Source organism: Lycium ferocissimum, chromosome 6 (assembly GCF_029784015.1).
Source record: "Lycium ferocissimum isolate CSIRO_LF1 chromosome 6, AGI_CSIRO_Lferr_CH_V1, whole genome shotgun sequence".
Lineage (NCBI taxonomy): Eukaryota > Viridiplantae > Streptophyta > Magnoliopsida > Solanales > Solanaceae > Lycium > Lycium ferocissimum.
Window position 1 is genome coordinate 5069610 of NC_081347.1, and position 13362 is coordinate 5082971.

General features: G+C 34.0%; 1 long non-coding RNA gene across 1 annotated transcript; it reads right to left on the reverse strand.

Annotated features, from left to right (window-relative positions):
* Positions 1–11972: 11972 nt before the first annotated feature.
* On the reverse strand, positions 11973–13079 carry LOC132059033 (uncharacterized). Its single transcript, XR_009415487.1, has 2 exons — positions 12764–13079; positions 11973–12646 (listed from the first exon to the last, which is right to left on the reverse strand). It is a non-coding gene; the product is annotated as an uncharacterized LOC132059033 (long non-coding RNA).
* Between the last annotated feature and the right edge of the window lie 283 nt (positions 13080–13362).

Here is a 13362-nt window from a genome sequence, read left to right on the forward strand (position 1 = left end):
TGCCACCCAAGATAACTTTGGAAGGAATTTTTCACACTTATCATGGCGTACTTGGCATCATCCCCGACATAACTTTGATAATTGACAGTCTAATGACATTGAATTATTTTATCGCATACTTATGCCAAGAACCATGGTGCATACTGGTCCGGTAAAATGGTATATACTGTATATATTGTGTTGCAAAATTTAAACATTTCATCAAAATTTAAAGACCACCCCAGCACTCCAAGAAAAATGTTTTGATTTTTTGAGAAAATTCATGTAATTTGGCCCAAGTTTGTTGTCAATCCTGCTAGTTGGTGATCATAAAGATTTCACACTATCTCAATGACATTGTTTTATCGATATCAAGTATATCTGTATATATTGTGTTGATGGGATTAAAGATGTCGCTCAAGACGACTATCAAGATCAATGATGGGTGGGAATAAAATGTAGAAAAATGTTTTATATACATATTCAATATAAATATATTTTGCGTAAATTCTTGAAAAGTAAGGTAACTATTATAACATTGGTGTTAGGATATGCATTATTAAGCTTAAACTGCACATAACAACATAAGTTTAATACTCTCTGATAGCGTTGAAACAGTTATCTTGCACACAATTTGTGTTTCATTTGTCTTCCAAGTACGCTGTGTTGGACTTCTATCTTATGCAAAAAGAATTAGATCAATATGTTTCTCATGTACTCATATTCAAACCTCCTAGTGATAGCTCAATTGATTAGTTGCAAATAATTATGCTACATATAGTGGTGGAATTAGGATTTTCACTAAGGAAATTCAAAATATAAAAAAGTAAATACATGAAAAGGCCACAAAGATTCAACATCTACTATATATATACACACACATAAACAAAGGATTATTCAATGTAATTTTCTGGCGAAGAAAACTCGGATGAACCCCTTGTGGCCCCCAGCTCAACCCCCGGTTGCAGAGAAATAGCGTACCTTCTTCACTAACCATGCAAAGGGGATTCAAGATCTGAATACTATGGGTTCGAGTTTGGAATTCTGGAACTACGATCATGTGAGTTGTGAATGTGCTCTTTGATTATTATTTCCTAAAAAGAATAGTTACAACGACATTATACAATGATTATTCCTACTAGTCTCAAAAAGACTTGCTAAATCCTTCTTTTTCAAGAATTCCCTGAAAATATTGTTTCTAATTAAAGGCTTCTTGTGCTTCCCTTCATCATTTTCACATCTATGAAACTCTTGAGAACAAAAAGGATATTCATATGATTTTTTTGTAGGAAGACTCTCATGATGGATATTTTTCCTCCTTGAGAAGAAATTTTCATCATCATCATCATCTTCATCAACTAACATATAAGGAGGCACTTGTTCTTCATGTTTTTCAAATGCTTCCATGCTAATTCCGTCTTTACGATAATCAGCTCCACTCATGGCCAATGCTTCAAGTGAAATCGACATTTTTTGTTGGTGTTGCTCTTTGCGCAACTAATCAAGTGAATACGAGACTTGAGGTCAAGAATATGATGCTATAATGCTGAGCTGAGGACGTTCTACGCCTTCTTTATGAAAACAATCAATTGAGTTCTGAACAAATTAACTATGATGAAAAACTATCACGTCAAGTTTGGAGAGAGATAATACACCAGTTTGCCTGAGTTGTTTATGCAAGAACTTTATTGAGTACATGGCATATATATAGGTGATGGAAATTAAAGGGTTAATGTAGTTGGATCAGAACTTGGAATGTTGAATTGACTCTTGAAATTAACCTTTTGACGTATATTTGAAAGTTTCAAACCCAATTAGGTAGTAATTGTGATGAGAAGAAAAACGTTGGATTTGAATAAGAATTCGAAACTTCTCGTGATGATGATAATAGCAATAAAGATATCCTTGTTGCAACACGGCACTTAACTTTTTTTTTCTTAAAAAAAAAATGTTTCATACTTTTCACTAATCAATTAAACTAATTGTCGAATTTAATCTAACATTTAAAAAACTGTATATATGTTACACCAAAAATACTATAAGTTCTAATATCGTCAACATAAAAATTTGAAAGAATACAAATTAAAACATTAGTCAAAAGTAGGGAGTATTCATTAAATTTGCATGACAAGTTTGACAACAGCCACTACAACTTCGTTGTATACTGAAACTCCTTGTGGATAATAATCCTCAAGAGTCACATGGACAATGTACACAAACTAAACAAAAACTCAAAGAAAAAAGGTGAAGAGAATTATTGCTAGATAATATTAGTGTTAACATAACTAGAGTCAATCCGTATATAAATCCTCATCGTCTCAAATCAACATAAATCTCATAGTGGTTTCAGTAACGGGTTATAAATAAATTTAGGGGCAGATGTAGAATGTAAATTATGGAATCGTATATCGGAACTCAATAATATTATCTCAGGCTGAGGATATGTGTTAAAAAATATATTAAATAAGTACAAATAATTGATTACGAATCCAGTAAATCAAATGAGTTATGATCGTGATTGAATCCAAAAAAATTCCAGAAATATAAAACATGAATGGTTGAGTTTGAAGGGGAGCTTGGAGTAATAGTAAAGTTGTTTCCGTGTGACCTATAGTCATGGGTTCAAGCCGTGGATCGGAAGCAACCACTAATTAATGCTTGCATTATACGGTAGGTTGCCTCCATCACACTAGCTCTCGGGGTGCGGCCTTTTTCCGGACCTTGCCAGCGGAGGATGCTTTATGCACCGGACTGCGTAAAGTGAAAATGAAGTGAATGGTCGAGCTTACGTCGTAACTTATGGTAGAGGAAGTTAATATTTTTGAATGAGTCCTACCAAAAAAAAGGACGTATGTTAGAGTTGTCCTCAAGATTGTACTGCATGCAAGGAATCACGAGAATCATAGGTCGATGGGCCTAGCAAAACATTGAATTAGTAGGAATGTAGGAATAATGATTTAAGTACAATGAACACAAATATACATACACATTTTTTGCATATTCAAATATGGTAGTTTTGGTAACTCTATGACAGGCTTTCATGGACTTCTTTAAAAAATGTTTTAAACAGATTTGGTTTCAGTGATGAGTGGAATGATTTAATTTGGAGAAGCATCTCTAATGTTTGGCATTCCATAATTATTAATGGAACTAGACATGGTTTCTTCACCTCTTCACAAGGTCTTAAACAAGGCGATCCTATTTCTCCTTCCCTGTTTATTATTGCTGCTGAGGTTATCTCTAGGTCCCTTAATAATTTGTTAGATAATCAGAATTTCACTCCTTTTTCCATGCATGAAAATGGTCCTCAAATTACTCATTTGGCATATGCTGATGATATTGTGATTTTCAGTAGTGGTAACTCTAAATCTATAAAGTTAGTTATGCAGATAATTAAGAAATATGAGGCTGTTTCTGGTCAAATGGTTAATAAGGATAAAAGTTTTTTTCTAACTGGGCCTAAAACTTGTGCTTATAGAATTAATAGAATCAGAGACAAAAATGGTTTTCTTGACAAAAACTTTCCTTTCACTTACCTTGGTTGTCCTATCTACATTGGTACAAAAAGGTTGTCTTATTTTGACAACATGCTAGCAAAGATTATTAAGAGGCTCAATGCATAGCAAGGTAACATGCTCTCCTGTGGAGGTAGGCAAGTTCTCATTAAAAGTGTGATTCAATCTCTCCCTATTTATATTCTTTCTGCCATTAGTCCCCCTAAAGGCACTGTGGAACTCATTGAAAAACATATTGCTAATTTTTTTTGGGGTGCCGTAAAGGGTAAGAACAAGTATCATTGGACCTCTTGGGAGAAACTGTGCTTTCCAAAAAATGAGGCTGGTATTGGTATTAGAGGGATGAATGACATCTCTAATACTCTTACTGTGAAGAGATGGTGGCATTTCAGAACAAGTAAGTCTATTTGGGCTGACTGCCCGAGAATGAATCCTGTGGGTAAAAAGTGGGGTCCTGGCAATTCTCAAGCTTGGAAACACTTACTTTAGGCTAGAGATAAATGTAAACAGTTCATTTCTTGGAAGATTAATGAAGGAAATTGTAGTTTCTGGTGGGATAACTGGACAGAAGTGGGCTGTCTTGCACAACTCTGTCCGGCTTTTATCACTAGATACAACTACAAAAAGAAAGTCAAGGACTTTGTGGACAATAATACCTGGAATGCTCAGAAACTTTATAATACTCTCCCCAGTGATATTGCTTTACCCATTATTTCTATTGCGTTGGGCCAAAAAGAAAAAAAGGATGCTATATGGAATATGACTGATGATGGGCACTTTTCTAATGGCACTGCTTGGAAACTTATCAGAAAGAATAGACAGACTAATGACATTTTAAACAATATTTGGCACAAGTCTATCCCTTTCAAACAGTCTTTTATGTGTTGGAGAATATTCTTTGGAAGAGTTCCAATCAACAAAGTCCTCATTACTACTAATTCTCAGAGTCAGACTGATTGTATTTGCTGTTTGATACCAAAAAATGAAACTGCTCAACATGTCTTTGTGGAGGGTAAAGTAGCAGATTATATGTGGAAGGCTATGGGTAATCCTCTGGGAATTATTCATCATCATATCCCTCTCAGAGGATTACTTAATGAATGGTGGAAAAAGAAGGCTATGAACAAGGTTCACAAACTAGTGCTTCAAGCTGTTCCTATCATTGTTTGTTGGGAAATTTGGAAAGCTTGGTCTGCTTGTAAGTATGGAGACAACAATAGTTTCTACTTGTATAAGATGGTCACACAATGCGTATGGAACATCAAATCTGTCCTACAAGATGCCTATCCTACCATAGATACCACAGAAAATTGGATCAACTTGCGCAGCAAGATTGAGAGACTTAAACTAGCTATGAGAAGTATCCCTGTCCAGCGGAATAAACCTCAGGCTGGTATCATAAAAATCAACACTGATGGGAGTTTTGATAAAAGAAATGGAAAGGCTGGAATAAGAGGTGTGGTCAGAAACGAGAATGGAGACTTCATTTTTGCCTTTTCTGTCCCAGTACAAGCTCGAAGTAGCAATCAAGCAGAAGCCATTGCTGCAAGATTTGGAGTTGATTGGTGTATTCAACATGGTCACTCTAACAATCATTTGGAACTGAACTCTCTTCTTGTCACAAATATGCTCATTCAACAAGGTACTAACAATCTGAAGCTCAAGGAAACCATCAACTGTACTGCCAAGATGCTCAGTAACCATGCTGCTCAAGTTTCTCACTGCTATAGAGAGGCTAACCGTGTAGCTGATATTCTAGCAAAGATGTCTACATCAAGTGGAAATAGGACCTTATATCACTCTCTACACGATCTCCCTAGAGAGGCAAAGGGGTTACTTCAACTTGATAATTGGGAAATTCCAACATTTAGAAGAAAGTATGAGAAATGTAATTTTTTTGTTAGTTAATCTCTTTTGTAATTATTGGAAGGAATTTGTATAGGCTGCTTCCTTCCTTATGATTGCTTGTCAATCCTTTTTGTAGATTAGAGGCAAGGCCCCATGTCCCCCTCTAATCATTGTAAGTATGTTTACTTATCAATTAACATGGTAGGAGTCCAAGTCAAACCCTCCACACCATAGGCTCACAACCTAATGGTGATGGCTTAACTTAAAAAAAAGAAGAAGAAGAAGTTAAAAGTGAAAAAAAAAAACTTTAAAAAGTGTAGGTATATTGTATTTGTATTGAATGAAAAATTGCACGTATGAGAATGTCTCAGATGTATTTACCTTGTTTTAATTAACACTAGGCCAGTGATGGAACGATGCACTTTAATAGTAGTAACCTTTCGCTACAAGTCTTGCTTTATAACGATTAATAAAAACATTCAAATTTAGCTTCATTTGAAAATCCATTTTGATCAACAAGGTTCTTGGCTGAATAGAAAGCACTACGAAGAAAAGATTATGGCCGCGGTTATTATTACTGCTAAGTATTGTTCGACGATTATATTAACCGTCCCTTAGGATGGCGATTGAATTGCAAACCTAGAATCAAGGGATACCTATTCCCTTAAGTTGTTATGTTGTGAAAAATCTTATTATGTAGGATCTCTATTTAAAAGCGTGTATGTCTGAATTAGGGTCCTACATCATCAAGGAGTGTAAAATTTCCAATTATTTGAGTGCCGGTCACAACTCGATCGACCTGAAATTGTGTTGTGACAAATTTGCAAAAAAGATATTTGGCAACAATTTTTTTTTTGTTGCCATAGATTGATTATCGTTGCAAAAGTACTTTTGGCAACAAAAAAAGAAAAATTGTTGCATAAACTTTTCCCAACGGCTGTTATTGCAACGACGTGCAATAATTTTTTTTTTTTTTGGTTGCCAAAAGTACTTTTTGCAACAATAATCAATACTATGGCAACAAAAAGGTTCATTTGCCAACAATAAAACTAAGTTGTTGCCAAATATTAAATTTTTTGTTGCCATTTCTATACTTTCTTGTAGTGTTGGTATAAGAGAAAAAATTTAGAGAGTCCATGAAGGATTGAAGTCGTGTCAGTCTATAGCGAACCAATATTTGTAAGCATGAGGCTAAAGTTCTAGGAGTCTATGAAGTCGTGTTAATGAAATCTTGTTCATAGATACATAACGCACCATAGTAAACACGAGACTAGAGTCCTAAGAATCTATGAAGCTTTGTTAGTAAAGCCTTGCGTCCTCACCAGCCCCAGCAACCGTTCCAGTACAGATAGTCATTCCCTTCGGAAATGGGAGAGACATTCAACCCAATCAAGGGTGATATGAGTATTTTCATAGATGTATAAATTTGATTTTCAAGAAGTGCATGCATGGAGAGACATTCAATCCATAAGGGATTGGTTTATGGATATATTAACTATGCAGGAAATGTTTGTATGATGATTAATAATAGAGTCATGAGTGCCTCAAAATCTTCCTAGACTATCCACGTTTTGTTAGTTTAATACTTAAATTATGATGTGTTGTTGTTACCCTCTGAGCTATGACATTTTCTATCTAGCTAAAACATTCATGCAGTGCCAAGTGACATCACTCTCTTTGTAGTGTATGTCGGAGCTAGAGCAAAAGAACAAGAGCATCTGTGTGGCACTTTAATTTACATTATCTTTTTAAATTTCATACCTATTTTTCTTTCTTCTTCTCTTATTCATTTCTTCTTCTTCTTCTACAAATCTCCACATCATTTGCTAATATATAATAGTAAACTAATTAAAACTCAACCTTAAAATAAAAGCAATAAAATGAACAGTTAATTACAACGACATTATACAATGACTTTTCCTAATAGTCTCAAGAAAACTTCCTATATCCATCTTTTTCAAGAATCCCCCCAAAGTATTGTTTCTAATTAATAGAGGCCTTCTTTTGCTCCCCTTCATCATTTTCACATCTATGAAACTCTTGAGAAAAAAAGAATACTCATATTGTTTTTTTGTGGGAAGAATCTCATGATGGATATTTTTCTTCGTTAAGAAGAAATTTTCGACTTCTTCTTCATGATCAGCTAACAAATAAGGAGGCACTTGTGCTTCATGTTTTTCAAATTCTTCCATGCTCATCCCATCTTTGAGATAATCAGCTCCCAACATGGCCAATGCTTCAAGCGAAATTGACATTTTTTTTTTTGCTTTTTGTGCAACAACTTGATTGAAATATGAGACTTGAGGACGAGTAATGATGCGCTAAGGATGATGCTCCACCTTAATTTCTATAAACAGACAATTGAGTTCTGAACGGATTAATTACTTCTTGATAGAATGGCTTGATCTATAGGTTTGGAGAGAGATGCATGAGATGATGAGACTTTTTGTTGAGTTATTGTTTTATGCAAGAGTTTCAATTAGACAGGCATATATATACATACATATATATAGAGAGAGAGGTGATAAATAAGGCAAAGTTTACATTACGTACTCAAAATATTGACTTGACTCTTGAAATTAACCTTTTGACATTTGGAGAAAGTTTCAAAGCCAAAAGGTAATATACTTGTGAATAAATTATATATAGTGAGAGAGGTGATGAATAAGGCAAAGTTTACATTACGTACTCAGAATATTGATTTGACTCTTGAAATTAACCTTTGACATTTTGGAGAAAGTTTCAAAGCCAAAAGGTAATATACTTGTGAAGAAATTTAAAACGTTTGAATTTGAATAAGTATTCGAAACTTCTCGTGTCAGTCTTATAATAAGGCTATCCTGTTGCAACGGCATATGCAGTTTTTTTTTTCCTTCAAAATTTGTTTAATATTTTTCGCTAATCAATTACACTAGTTGTTGAATTTAAATAGGATTAAATTGTTTTTATTATCATTTAAATATTCGTATATTGCACCAAAATAGTATCACTTGTAATTTTCGTCAACAAAAATTTGTATCGAAAGAATAATCTTAATTAAAGCATTAGTGGAATTAGTTCAATTTATTGAATCTCGAAAATCACCGAAGATACCTACACTTTAAGTACCAGAGGTACTTTCTATGTTGACTGAACTTTTTTTCCACGTTTTTTTTTTTCTTTTTTTTTCTGTTGATACTCATGCTTTCAATGAATATTTTCTAGTCAAGTATTCTGAAACTCACGAGGCTTAAAACAAAATATGGTTGCAATAATTCTAACGAGCATTCACGTTCTATTGCATATGCAATGGATTTTAATGCATTACATACTCAATGACTCAAATCATCTTAAGTCACGGCGGATGTACCGTGTTGCGAATATAATTACATATTAAAAGTTACTTCTCTCTAACAGCTTAAGTTTTTACATGAGATGATCACATACTTCAATATAATATCAGAGTAGGCAAAGGTCCTGATATCGAATCTCACCACCACCCATTATCAAAAATAATTTCCATCTTGGCCAATTAAAAGTGTGCTTGAGATGGTCACACACTTCAATGCACCATAAGTTATGAATTCACATAAATAATATGAATTGTGGAAGAATTTCTGAAGAACTTATCCAAAACATGAATGGACGAGCTTAACTGTGTCGAAACTTATGGTAATATTTGAACAAGTCCTACCAAAAAAAGGAAATATCTTAGAGTTGTACTCAAGATTGTACGGCAAGTTATCACGAGAATCATAGGTCAAATTGGGGTCTTCTATATTATCATGGATTCGTAGGAATAATATATGTACGATGAACACATATATGTACACATGTTCTGCAGATTCAAATATGGAAGTTTTGGTAACTTTTAGGAAGCTTCTCAGCATATTCAACTGCATGTGTAGTGACTAGTGAAAGTTAAAAGTGTAATTGGATTACTATTGAATGAAAAATTGCACGTGTGAGAATGTCTCGAATAAGAACCAAGGCTCTAAGGAGTTGTTTGGTTGGTGAAATGAGATAGACATTATACGTGCCTCTAATTTGTTGGGTTGACACTCCGCTTCTTTATATTCTTAAAAGGCGAGAAACTCACGTTTCCTTCTCCTTTCTTACTTTTCCGAGGATGGTTCAGAAGGAGCCGGTTCCGCCTCCGGCTAAGGAGGGAAATTTCAATCGATAGGCGGCCCACCTTCTATATGAGATAGCTAATTCCGTCATTTAGTATAATAATTTTGGAACTAATTAATACTCATAACCGAACGCATGATAAAATAGTCCACACTTTATCTCGGGATTATTGTCCCTATCCAACCGGCCAACAACTAATAGTAATAAGTTTAATGACAGGACTTGACGTATCACGATAATTAATTCCACTTTCTTGACTAAATCTCTTTTTGCTACAAATCTTACATTATAGTGATTAATAGAACCATTCGAATTTAGCGTCAACTTGAAAATCCATTTACATTAACCGTTACTCACGAGTCACGACAGCAAATTGCTGCGGTTTTTTTTTTTTTTTTTAAAACCAACTAGCAGCGATTATGAAGATATTGTTTTATGATTCATGATTGCATTAAGATGCTAAATTTAGTGGCAACTGTATTGCATTTAGTGGCGATTTGCAGTTAAAATATTTTTTTTTTTAAATTAATCATACTAGAGGAAAGATACCAAATAACACGTGACTTGCTACTCAAGACCGTTGAATTATTTTATGGCTTGATAGATGCTGGAATTAATTTAGTTTCAATAGGATTATCATAATAGATTTGGGAGTTGAAACCTTGAATGTTAATTACCTGTTGGATTGTTAGATATTTCCATCAGCGCAGGCCCAAGGCAAAAGATTTAATATGCTAGTATTTATAATCTTAATGTATAAAATTACATGTAAAATATTATTCGGTTGGGTTTGGTATTTTCTTGGTCATTTTATTAAATTAATAATCTACCCTCATCATTCAGTACAATATACTTATGCATTTATTAAAAAAAAAAAAACTACAATAGTATTAAGAAACACGTAATAAACGATTTTTTAACCAACCCCTCAATATTTAGAACGACATTATACAATGAATATTCCTGTTAGTCTAAACAAAACTTGCTATATCCTTCTTTATCAAGAATTCCCAAAAAGTTTGATTTTATTTTTTATTTTTTTATATTAAAGGTCTCTTTGGCTCCCCTTCATCATTCTCACATCTATGAATCTCCTTGGAACAAAAAGAATATTCATAAACATATTTTTGGGCATATATGTCTTTATTGAGATTAAACTTCATGATCTTCATCATCTTTCGTCTGCTAACAAATAAGGAGGGACTTGTGCTTCATAATTTTCAAATTCTTCAATGCTAATTCCATCTTTAAATAAGATAATCAGCTCCACTCATGGCCAATTCTTCTAGTGAAATTGACATTAGTTTTGGCTCTTTCTGCAACTAATTAAGTGAATATGAGATTTGATTTAAAGCACAATCAATATAATTGAGTTCCGAACGAATTAGCTCTTTGATATAGTGGCTTGATATACAGATTGAAACTATGATGGAAAACTGTCGCGTTAGGTTGGGATTGACGAGACTTTTATGTTGAGTTGTTTAATGTAAGAATCATTTAGACAGGACATGTATATACATATATAGCCATATAGGTGATAGAAAAGATTATTACCTTCGTTTCAATTTATTTACATGTGTTTAATTGGACACAAAGTTTAAGAATTGAAAAAAAAAATGATAGAAAATTTGTGGTCTAAAACAAGCCATATATAGATGTGTGGCGGCAAATTAACGATTTCATTAAGGAAAAAATAGGAAGTTTAAATTATACTAAACTTTTAATTTTAGTTTCAAAATTGTTTCATACATTTCACTAATCAATTGTCAATACACTAATTGACGAATTTAAGTAGGACTAATTAATTATTTTATCTAATATTTAAATATTAGAATACATCTTAAAGCATTAGTGAAAGTTCAATTAATTGATCTCGAATAACACCGTAGGAGTGTCTTAGAACTCGTTTGGTAAGAGGTCTTAGATAAAATAGTCATGATATTATATGTGGTATTATTTTATATCATGTTTGGTTGATATTTTGGAGCATGTATAATTAATACCGGAATTATTTAATGCAAACAACACCATGGGATAACTTATGCATTGATAAAAAACTGAAATGACAAAACTAATTTTGTTTTCGTCCAAGAAATCTATAGGCCAAGCATTAAGGGTATAATTGGAACAAATTATTTTTTTAGTTTTAAAAATAAATAAATATTCAAATAGTATTTTTTGTGTCCAATTTTAGTGCAATGAACCAAACACCCAATAAAAAACAATCCCTGTATTACTAATCCATACATTACTAATCCCTTCATTACTAATTCATGTATAATTTGCCTTTGAACCAAACGACCCCTTAGCAGTATATTTTAAATGCAAGAAGTACTTTTATGCTGACTGAATTTATTTTCCACGTTTCTTCTATTTACACTCATGACTTCATTGAATAATATTTCTGTCACGACCCAAATCTGACACTCAGGCCTTGACCGGGCACCTGACGAGCTCCTACCCATAAGGCGAACCCTCTAAGCTAATCATGCAAAAATTAACGAATAAAATGAATAATACGCAAAGTCTCATAATATAAAGAAAAGTGCGGAAGCGAAATATAAATACTGAGTCTTGCCCATAAACCCCATCAAATGTCTAAGTCATGGAACTACTAGTCTGAATATAGAAGTACGAGACGTAGCTCGGAATACTACTAAGTCAACTAAAGAAGAAGAGGCCGCCATGATCTAATGGTGGCTCACCTCTACTGAACTGGACTGAACGAAGCTGGAATGAATCAAGTATCGGCTACCTGGTCACCGTTAACCACACCTGCACACATACAACATCAACAAGCGTGAGTCTAAAAGACCCAGCAAGATCATCGACACTCTCAGCTTACCCCTGGGGCAAGTCTTTGAAATCCCTGATAATGCATAAAAGCAATTACACAGTCCAAGTATATTAAATATATACAAACACTGAAGCTAAAGCTGAAATCATGAAGCATAAACAAGCAAAACATGAAATACTCTAAATCTGAATCTATGCTCATGGGACATAGACATAGTACGTATTTACCTATGTCTTACCCCGTCTTCCGGAGAGGGCATTATTTACCCCCATCTTACCCGGACGAGCAATACATGAAATACACTGAATCTGAATGTATGCTCACGGGACATAGTACGTATTTGTCTATGTCTTACCCCGTCTTCCGGAGAGGGCATTATTTACCCCCATCTTACCTGGACAAGCAATAGATGCACTACACCGAATACGAATTTATGCTCGCGGGACATAGTACGTATTTGTCTATGTCTTATCCCATCTTCCGGAGAGGGCATTATTTACCCCCATCTTACCCGGGTTACTTAAAATTCTAGCATCTATCTCTCATCGAACATCAATGGGACCTGTGGAAGTATGCCCCCTCGAAGATATGATAAGTGGAACATACATCCAATCAATACCACTTCTAAACTTTACATTTATATAAATAGTATCTATTTAAGCGAAATTACGCTAAAGGACTCATACGGTCATTACTTTAGAAACTTGAAAATTATCCAATTTAGATCATGCTTGCCCACTCACACGAACTAAATGGTTTAAATGCATACATACAACACAAACCATATGCTTTTTATGAAAAGCAAGTAAACTAAGAGTTTAAGCCTCACTTGCCTTATAACCGGAACACCAACCTCTTTTGAAATGCCAAAATCTCTTCAAATGATCTTCAATAGCCACAATCTATTCAATAACGAAAATACGGGTCCAAATTAGTCTAGGAAAACTAATCCCATAATTTAAGGACACCTATGGTAAAAATCAACTCAAACCCGCCCCTCGGGTTAATATTTCTAAGTCCATAATTGATTCCCCTGGACACGTTACAATAAGCTACGAAAGTTAAAAAATATTTTTTGCCAAGTTTCAATCTTGATGTCAATTGATGGGT